Source organism: Brachypodium distachyon, chromosome 1 (assembly GCF_000005505.3).
Source record: "Brachypodium distachyon strain Bd21 chromosome 1, Brachypodium_distachyon_v3.0, whole genome shotgun sequence".
Classification (NCBI taxonomy): domain Eukaryota; kingdom Viridiplantae; phylum Streptophyta; class Magnoliopsida; order Poales; family Poaceae; genus Brachypodium; species Brachypodium distachyon.
The window spans coordinates 66,576,984-66,588,384 of NC_016131.3; positions in this window are offsets into that span (position 1 = coordinate 66,576,984).

An 11,401-nucleotide genomic window follows, 5' to 3' on the forward strand; every position below is an offset into this window, starting at 1 on the left:
TTGCCATAATACTCAGCATGCAACAGGAACATTAGGGACCAGGAACATCAGATGTGATCGTTCACAAGTCTAAATAAACTTAGAGGGATAAATCACCACCACATTAGGGACCACCTATCTAGAGCGGTGGGACAAAGCTTTGTCTTTTACACATCGGTTAGCATGGGTCCAAAACTCAAAAGACATGGAACATAGGTTTGACCGATAAGATAAGATCACAATTGAAAATGGTAGCAACAGAAACACACGAGACACGAATGATCAAACCACGACAAGTCGACAATGCATCTGCTTTGGCTCCACGTTGATTCGAATCGACACCATCAAGACGACAAAAAAGATGGAGGAATTTATTTCTACACGATGGTGTTTTTCTCACCGCACTATACGAAACACAAGCACAAAACACATATAGAACCAAGGTCCCTACGCCATTAGATGCTAGAGCAACGGCCATCGTCATACAACATAACTGACAAAGACGGCAGATGGGCAGAGGCATGCTCCTCATGGGATCTCCGTTGAAACGTTCGCCCCCTCTTTCTCTACAACTATTCACGGGTCATTGTCATGGGATTCATTTTTGCATTTACATCCTCAAAAAAATCGAGATGATTTTCGAGGCATGCGTACATGCTCGCAGCAGCAACAACACATGTATTCACTCACAAATGTGCCTCTAAAGACTCGATTTGCGAAGCTTTGACGGTGGACGATGTCACCGCAGACACCTCACTAATGATAAACACATCTTCTCCTGCTGAAAGAATATATTCCATCTCAATGAGACACATAGAGCTTGAGATATGATCAATGGTAATACCACCAGCCACTAACCACCAAAGTAAGCTTGGTTTAGAAAGGAGTCTCTGATGCATGCATAGAAAATTGGTCTAATACTGCATTTTCTCAAAAGTATTCCTGGATGTTTTCTAGACAGGTTTTACTTAGCACGGTTATATTGCACTGGTTATTTCCTTGCACTAGATCATGTTGGTGAGCGTCGCCGCACCGGTCAGTTTCGACGATAAATGATAGGAAAGGTGTAAATGTACAGAGGCACGGAATAGGAAAGTTAAATTCATGCTAAGTTGGTTAGTAATTGAGAGTAATAGTGAAAATATCTGGAATGCCGTTTTCCTGATAAATTCATAGCATTGGTCTATTGCATTGGGTTGGTTGTATCCGACGGCTGGGGATGAACCAAACACGATTGGATAACCTAGGAGAGTGGATGTACATATGAGAGCTCTCAGAGTGTCCAGTTATGTGAATTCTAATAGTTTTGAAGATATTTTGGTCATTGTTTGCTTGAGGTTAACATTAGGCTTTTTGTCGTCTTGGTCACGATTAAAGTGGAAATAGGATACAAGTTAAAAAAAAGGCTAGGTTGAGACAACACTGAAGGGCTTTTGGGTTTCTCCAATAAATTAACCTAGTCACTTATTTTCGGTCACACCCGTGTGAAACTTGTCAACATGCCATGAAGATAATAGATTAGATATACTCCTGAAATACTGTGCATGTAGAAAATAATTCCATACAGTCGTAGAATAGAATCATATCGGTTACCAATATAGACACTCTAAGCAAGCGAAGGTATGCTGGTTCATGTTTACTCCAAAGGCTAACTACATATATAGGACTGTAGGGCAGGTTTAGAATCTCTTTACTCATTTAAAAGTTGAAAATACAACAGGCATCCTACATTACAGACAATTTATTTTTCCAATGACTAACACCAAAAAATTAGAAGTACGAACTGTATGAAGAATTGACCTAAGCTCGCATAAGATCACTGCTGCAAATGCATCTACTCGGTATAGTAGCAGATATGTACAGTGGAAAGAATGATCGGAGAACTCCGACATTTCTTCTCACATATTCAAACCACTCATACATTTCTTGTCACATATTAAAACTTGTAGGATATAGGTTAACAAAAATAAAACTTGATACCTGGCCCGAACAATGTTTCAGTAGGCTAAAGGTGCAAAGGAGGCATAACCATACAGTACAACTGAGCAAGGAACATGATCAAAGATGCAACTATACCTAACTATTAAGGAAACTAATTAATTGCAATACTCCCATCACACCTTGCATAAAAATCATTTACCAGCATCCTTCAGGCACAAAAACTCCACCTGTCAATAACTTTTCTCTCTAACAAATGATGAAAATTAATCTGGTTTACACAGAATAATGAAAAGAAAACATGGCATGTAGATGGGAAAAGAATAGCTCAAGCAAAGATGAACCTTTGTACAGTTTTGAAACATCAGAAGAAGCAAGCACACATATTGCACCCGAAGAGATGCTCCTTAACTCTGATTTTGTCTCCATAAACTTTAGAAGATAGAACTTTTTTTTTTGCTAGAGAAGGCAGTTTATCAACTCTTTAATATTATCATTGTGCAGAGTACACAAGGATATAAAATAACTACATGAGCAAAAAGCAATGGCCTTTTTATGTGACATCCAAAAGAATTGTAGCTGGGTGTGAATCATTGAAAGGTTACATCATATATTACACGTAGCCCAAAGTAGAAAAATATATACTTCTTATAGCATACAGATTTATAACTGGCAAACATGATTGGTGTACTGCAGTCTCAACAAATTACATGATCCCTTCATTGAGTACAAGTGTACAACTGACATAGTACTCACTCTAATACAAATAACACTATCAAGTTCCAACAGATACATTGAACAGGCTTCAGGAATCTCTAGTAACCCGATATAGCAATGCAAAATTCAATGGTAGAAATGATAACCAGGAACATAGATTCTAGAGGAGGTGTGGTAGGAAGTAGCAGGACCATCCAAATAGATACTTGTTTGTTTAAACTCGGTGCAGTAGCCAATGGAAGGAGAACCACATAAGGATGAAGGCTTGGATGAGTGGAGGTGTGGTCAGAGGAAGCCAACCAGCGACAAAGCATCTGTTGCGCTGCCCTTCAAGCTTCACACCTGGCCATCCGCATTAGGCCACGAACTTATAGATGTTCATTCTGCAGTACACTGCATATAATAGATCACAAGATTAAAACTATTGGTTTGTCATTTTCACACTTAATCACAAGATTGTCGGTTTGTCCTCACAATTAATGGCAAGATTGTATTGGCTCTATGTAAACCATCAAAATCGTACAACAAAGAATATAGCACCAGATCACGGTGCTTTACGTATCTGCCATGATGGAAGTCGTTAACATAAAAGTCAACCGAACAGCAAATGTCTGAACTACTTTATTTGACAAAAATCAGCAAAATGGGAATCTAAAATGAATTTAAGCACTTCATAGCAGTGTAACAAACCAATGAAACATCTTTTTTTTTCTAAATCTCCGTAAAGAAATCCACTTCCTGTTGGAATTTGCGTTGTCAGATAAGTAGGCAGTTGAAATCTGTCATGCCCTGTTACAGCTCTCAGGAAAGATGAAGCGACCGCCCCCGTACAGGGTTCGATCTCTGTGTTTGTAGTGCTAGTCACTGGATCGACTCACTAGCACACACAGTTCAAGATGTAATATCGAGAAACAAAAGTCAAGTGATTTATTACATCGTCTTTATCCAGAACTTTAGATTACTTACAACTTTGCATAACCACACGGGTTAGCGTTTAAAAATAACATAAATTGTTCAACAGCGGAAAGCGAAGGAAAAATTGAGCCATTTCAACATCACAGAGAGCGCATGTTGGAATGCAGACTCGTGACCCAACAACGTAACCTTACTCATCATCGGAATTCCCTGCAACAATTTAAAGGTTGCAGCCACTAGGGTCAATACATTAAATGTATTGGCAAGTTCACCGGAGTTTATAACAGATCCTATCAAATATATGCAATATTGGCTAGGTGGAGTTTAGGCATTTTGGCGTGGAAGCAATAACATAATTTTATCCTATTACAATTGAATTTTACAGTAAGATAAATCTATCGGACATCAGGTAGACACACCGATGCTCCTATTAAAACTAAGGACATTGAGTAGACACATCAATGCTCCTAACCCAAGTTTAATCCATTCATTTTATTCAGAAGTTTGAATGAGTGAGACCTTACTTAGTTTTCATATCTAGCTGCTCATAATTCGCCCATAACCGGGGACACGGCTAAGTACTTAGTTTTGACACTCTCGAGAGGTTGTACACATTCCCCACAAGAAACCAACGGGTTAATCCCTTGCTGTCCTCAGGGTAGAGTAGCAACGGCGTCGATTACGAGATTTTCAGAAATAATTCCCTACACCACGAGAGAATCACGCTCCACCTACACTGCTACATCATTACAATTCTTCGGGTCTAGGTTCATACAACATACACTATTCTCGTCATAGCCCATATAGCATGTGGTTGTACTGGAAGCAATTTAAATAGGATCCCAATTCAGCCTCTGGTTACCCTGGGTGGCATTCCACATTTACGACGTAGGCGTTCCCCAAATCCACGGGAGAGACAACCATGGACGCTCCCGAATCCACGGAGAGACGACTCAGAGGGCCCCATAGAAATGGACCTGACGTCGCGTACATCCATAGTACTCAAAGCCGCCCACCCAGGATGGTTCTTTAGGGGTTGATTTTAGCCATACTTCAAAATAATATTTATACCAACAAAATTTCTAGAATGAAAGTGGTTCCCTCCCACGCATATTTACATAGCACGGCTAAGCGTAAACTAATACGATGGCTATTGGTGGGGATTTGACGGCGAGGTAATTCTACTCTACTAGGACAACATAGCTAGCATAAATATAATAATTTAATCCTAATGCAATTCTACAAACAACGCTAATGCATATAGGATTAAAAATAAGTGCGATGATAGGTGATTCATGATCAAGATGAACTTGCCTTGTCCAAAGTTGTTGCTGTTCTCACACTTTTCGCAAAGACAGGGTTCGCACTCCGAACAATCTAACAATCAAACGTATAGCGAAAATAAACAACCATACAAGACATACAAGCAATCAAATAAAATATGCCATGATGCCATACACATGATGCAATCCTAAATTTGGTTTCTGTCACAAATAATTTGTTTGGTGATTTACATCTACGTGATGAAAAGTTAGGATCATGTTCATGGTGTAGAGAAAAGGAAAACATTAAACAAAGCTTGTTTAATCCATTTTAAGCTAGATTATTCTAACTTTGGTGATACATTCATTTTTATACAAAAACAATTTTTCCTCTGATTCCACTGGATAGAGGGTGCAACAAAGAAATTTTAAGAGTGGATAAATCGTCCAAAATCGTTTAAAGTAAATTTTTAGGTGATAACGTTCATAGTTAAGCATTCTGTCATTTGGTCCTATTTCAGTTGTCCAAAACTGAAAAAAAAAACTGTGCCAAAAGATTCTTCATGCCATGAGGATTCCAAAAAGGTGTAGTTCGTCAAATTTGACCAAACGGTTCAAAAGTTATGAGCGTTTGAAGTTACAGGGGGTTTTCTGCAATTTTACCATTTAATTCATCCGGGAATAATCTTTACACTTTATTACATGCCACGTGGCGTTTTGTGATTCGCCCGTACCGGTTCGTGGTCAAATTAAATCGCGACCGGATCTCACTTAAACGAGATGGACGGCCCGGATCGAAGGATACCCCTTCGATTAAATGTTTTAATCTCGGCCGTTGGCCAAGATCCAACAGTCCAAGGTGGCCAGCTCACCTCCGGTGGCTTCTAGTGCTCCGGCAACAACTCCGGCGACGGCGTGGCTCAGGCGGTGGCGCGCGGGGATGCTCCGGTGGTCTTCGGGCTCGGGGAAATCATCGACGAGGGGCGGCGCGTCATGACGGAGAGGATGACGCGGCTGGTTTGTCCCGAGGACGACGAGGGCGGCGTCTAGCTCGACGAGGAACAGCGGCGGCGACGGCGGAGCTCCGGTGAACGGCGGCGGGCGGCTTCGGTACAACAAACACAAAATGGTCCGCGTCAAAACGTGCACAAAGGAGAGAGGAGGAAGAAATTGCCGGGGTTTGGACCAAGTCTCACCGGTGTGACGACGGAGAGCGAAAGAGCGACCGGCAGCGTGGCAACTCCGGCAAGGAATTCCGCGGTGTGGGCGCGAAATTGGGAGGAGTGGGCAGGGGGGAAACGGAGAGGGGAGGCAAGGGCTCTAAGTGACGCACTCGGAATCGGCTTTTATAGGCCGAAGAGGGAGATCGGGTCGTGGATGTCACCGGCCGGCATTAAGGGCGCTGAGGACGGTAAAGGCTGTGTTAATGGGGTGATTAAGGAGGAGAATTAGGGAGAGTAAAGGCTCGGGTCCGGTTCAGTGCATTTGGACGGGAATCGAGACAAGGAAGCACGGGGATGGGATTAGGGCGGCCATGGCACTACGTGTCTGTACCTGGACGCAAACGAGGAAGACGAGCAGGTGCTCTTGTGTGGGAGGTTGGGCTGGGGCAGATAGGTGGTTTGGGCCAACAGGTGAGGCTACGGCCCAGGAAGAAAAAGAGAAAAAAAAGAAGAAAAAGAGAAAGGAGGGGAATGGGCTGGCTCGGCTGCTCGGGGGCGCTGAGGGGCTGGGCCGGTCGGTCGCGGGCGCGCGTGGGGTGACCGGGCCGGTCCGTTTTTCTTTTTTTTTCTTTTTTTTTCTTCTTTTCTTTTTCTGTTTTTCTTTTATAACTTTTGATTTTGAACTCCAAATGAACTCAAATAAATTTTAGAAACTTTGTAGAATCATATACTTTTATGATTCAACTATTGGGACTAAATTCCCTTCAAAATAAAATATTTTAAAATACTTTTGTCTATATAATTCCTCTAGTGCAATGTTATTTAAATACAAAATAGTTTTTCAACTTCAAATTAAATACCAAAAATTATGGGGTAGCTTATCTTATTGCAATAAACCCCTTTTTATTGTTAAAAACCCCATGGGTTGGAAAATTCCAAATAGATGGAAGGTAGAATTAAAAGGAAAAAGACTCGATAAAAGGTTTTAAATTTTAAATCTTTTGTTTAAAGGTGGTCAAAGTGCATACATGGCATGATCCTCATGAGTGTAAATGCATGATGCAAAGTTTGGAAAAATTGGGACGTCACGTTATCCCACTCTCAACAATGAAATAAATGTTGGAATAACATTTGCACACAAGGATGTCACACTGTCCTCTTCTCGAATATTTGATAACTTGTTCTCGAAAACAAAATGAATATGACAAAATAAAAACCGAGAGAACATAGGTGAATCATTAAATATGTTTCCAACCTTATAATCAGGAAAGTCATATTATTCCCTCACTTTAACATTTAAATAAATGTTGGAAAGCATTTCTAATCGATTCAAAAATTCCAACGATGCTCTCAATTGGTCATGGCATCCAAATTGGAATCTTAGCGTTTTATTAGATCCTTCAAAAAGAAAAATAGGATTTATTAAGATAAAAAGAATAATCCGGATAAAATCATAATGTGCAAAGGGTTCCAAATAAAACACTTCGAACTTATATAAATCTCCCAACCAAGTTGTATACTTTGGATAGTCATATTAATCCACTCTTTTGTTAAATATTCAAACATGGTGTGGAAAAATTTAAATAAGTCCTAAAAATTTAAAATCCTTCAGAATTTTCACAACAAAAATATCTCCAAAGCTAATATTTTATTTAAAATAATTATTTTATTTAACATTCCAAAATGGGAAAATTTTGGGCTGTTACAAAAGACAAGTAGGATTGTGTTGTCGAACATGATTAAAGTATAGTCAATATAGGACTAGAGAATACACTCAATAGAAAATGACATTCTGATAGTAAGCAACTGAGCACAAACGAAGTTCAGCATTATAGCCACTAAATGCTAAGCAGCCTTCTTCGAATTTTTTTTGCTAAGCAGCCAATTGATGCAGCACCAGATGCACTAATCCATTGCTTGGTCATGCCGACATACGCCCGGGATGCCGGCTTAGTGTTAGTTTTGACTTTACGATGCCGGCATATATAACTATGCCGTCTTTGCCTCCGTCATCTCGGCTAGAGTTGTGTCGCCATGACCCTACCCGGGGTCATCCCCCCGACACTAGTCCCCGAAGCTGTTGCGGTCCGGCAGAGAAGAATGTCGGGGCACGGCAGTTTCCCGTAGACAGACCACCAAAGCCTACTTGGGCTTAGCCGAGAAGGATGCTGAGGCAACCCTAGGTTCTCCTAGCCGAGATCAATTCATTCCGACATTCCGGGTCGGCGTGCTTATCCAGTCCTTAGCCAAGATTTTTTCTTCTCCATGACTGACAGTTGAAAACTTACTTTTGCCGATATAGATGCCAGCTGTGACTTGGACAAAACACTTCTTTAAACTAACGGGAAGATAAGGCTTGAGTTACTGCCATTGCGCTTTCTGAGGTGAGCGCGCCGTCCCATTGGACAGTAAAACCGAGAGAGCCATTAAGGGGGGAATTTCGGTTCCCACATAGACACTCATACTCCCGGATCTTACGGGATTCTCGGCGGCACGCCGCGCAGTAACCAAGCGTGTGCTTTGATGGGAATAACTGCCCCAAATCATGCGCAATCTTCCCGTCAGCCACTGAGGTGGTGGGCACGGGGAACCTGCACCCCATTACTGCGCCTCGGGTATAAGTAACAGGGGAGGGCGAGGGCAGAAAACCCTTCGCACTCCTCGCACCCTTCTTTCTCCTCTGTTCTCCAGCTCCTCGCGCACTCCGCCACCACTGCTAGCACCGAGCTCGACCGCCGCCGCGGTTTCTCGCCTCCAAGCTTGCCGCCTCTGGTTCTCTCGCACCCATCTGGGTCTCCGTCGCATTCGCCTGCTAGCTCGGGCCTCGCGCAAGAATCTCCTCACAGAAACTCCAAACCCTAGATCTACTCTCCTCCCTTGGCATCGTCTTCCCGCAACCCTGCCGTCGACCCTGCTGCCCAGCTGGCTGAGGAGAGGACCAGCTCCGAGCGAGCTGGCTGGGAAGGCTCGGACGTGACTCCGGCGGACATCCAGTGGCTCCGCCTCTCCCGGCGGATCCCGGAGGACGTTGAGTGCCGGATTCCGGGCGACGAACTCGTGCCAACTCCGGAGCCTGGTGAGCGCGTCGTTTTTCTTTCGCATTTTGAACGCGGTTTTGCCCTTCCTGCTAGCGATTTTCTTAGGAATTTCCTAGATTTCTTCGGCCTCCAGCCTCACCACCTTCCGGCGAATGCCATTCTTACTCTGTCGGCATTCGTCACTTGTTCCGAATGCTATCTCGGCCTTTGGCCCTCTATCGACCTGTGGTCCCGGTACTTCATGTTCCGGCCACAGGTTCTTCCCGATAAGGACAATCCCGGCGCCGCGAAGCCGATGACCCAATGAGGCGCCGCCACTGTCGTTCCTCGTCGGGGTTCCATCTTCCCCCGGATTCAGGGTCTTGAGTCATGTAAAAAATGGCTCAAGACCTTTTTCTATGTAAAAAACTCTTCCGAAGCCGACAAGATCAATCTATCGGGATTCGAAGTCGGCCCCTCGGAGGAGAAAAGAAACTGGTCATATGACCCGAAGGAGACCCTCCCGGAAGTCAACGAGATCCACGCCGCCATCCTCGAGCTCAAGGACAACGGGATGATGGCTGACGACTTGTTGGCCACTTTTGTGTACCGGCGGCTGTGTCCGCTCCAGCGCCGGGTACACAAAATGTGTTTCTATGGCGGCCAATTCGACCCGGAGGGTGTTGGCCTTCAAGCTCTCCCACGCTCAAGTCCGGCGCCGGGTCAAGGCGATCGCCAAGACGAACATGTCCGAGAAATGGACATGGGGTATGCCGGCATTCAGCCAGGATCGCTGCGCTCCTCCGGTAAGTTCTAATTTTTACTTGTCTCTTGTTCATATCTGACACATGGTTATGTCGGCACCTATCTGACGAATATCTTTCTCGACTCAATTTTGACTTCTTTGTGCAGAGGTTCTCTCTTCAGCGAAACGAAGACGGGAGTTCTCCGGACAAACGCTTCGCGGCCCCGCGCAGGTCCATTGACGCCGAGGACCCGGACTCAGAGGACTTCATGCCGATCGCCCATGCCGGCCCTCACCGTACCGAATGTAAGGATCTCTGACATCTTCATGAAATCCTTTCAATTCCATTAGCAAAGTATTCATTTTTGCTCTATCCTGGAACTAGCCGAGTCAGGCGAGCTGCCGCTGAGGCATCGGACGCAGCCGCCGCTGCGGCGCCGGTCCAAGAGAAGCGTGCGGTCTCGAAGCGCGCCGCCGACAAAGATGTTCCGCAGAACGTGAAGCGAAAGAAGACCGCGGCTAGTGGACCCAAGCCCAAGCCCCTGATCGTCGGGTAAGGCCAATATTGCCTCAATCGTTGATATCGGTTTTCTTATTTGTTATTATGCAAGCGACTAAGTCTTATTTCTGCAGGGAGGCTTTGACGGCCACGCAATCTCGGACGTGCATTGTGTCCGAGATACTGGTGGCTCCCTCTTCCCGGGATGTCGGCCCGAGCACCGACGCCACGGTCGTCGGCCAGACCGAGACTCCTGCGGCCGGGGCCTCGGCAACCGAGGCTACTCCTTCCTCGGCAGCAGTCGAGACGTCGACGGAACCGCAGGCTTCGGAGCCGCCGCAACAGGCGGCGACGGGTCCCCAGGAACCCCAAGGACCCTAGCCGACCCCGACGCGGCCCCCTTCTCCATCGCAGCTGGAAATCGATCAAGCTGCTGCCGCGCGGGCCAAGAAGGCTAAAGGCCCCGCTGCCACAGCAGGATCGGCGGCTCCGGGTTCGACTGGCCGCAGCTTTCTGGCAGGCATCAAGGGGTTCCCCTCTGGACGACTAGCGGGCACAGCTGGGGGTCGCTGGGCCAGTTCGTAACGGACTGGAACAGCCGACAGTTACGAAGTGACCCCCAACCCCTCCAGGTGGCTCGGCAAAGCCCGCTGGTGGGACCTCCACCCGCGGCGACTCCAGAATCGGTGGCCACCCGGATGTACCAAGCGAGGGTGGCCTTGTTTGAGGCCAGCCGATCTACCAAGGTACGAAGAATTCCTTAAAATATTTTTCTTTCAATTCCAGTATAGTACCCATACTCCTAGTCCCCGAGGTTTAGGGCGAGTAAGAATTAGTCGGCCTGAAGCTTATCTCCTTAAAATTTCAAACACTCGGCAACACTTAGAAATGTCAAACACTTATTCCCCGAGATTCAGGCCGGGTTTAGAATAGTCGGCTTGAAGCTTGTAATTGCGGACTTCTTTATTGTACCAAACTCACTAGCGAATTGTTGCTTTGCAGTCCTGCATGAACAAACGCACCGCTACCTTCAAGACTTTGCTTGCAAAGTACAAGAAGCTGGAGGCGGAGCACGAGGCTCTGAAGGCTGAGCGCAAGAACCAAATACCGGAATAAGATCTTTGTTCGAGTATCAATGTTCTGCAAAGACTAACACTTGTTTTTGT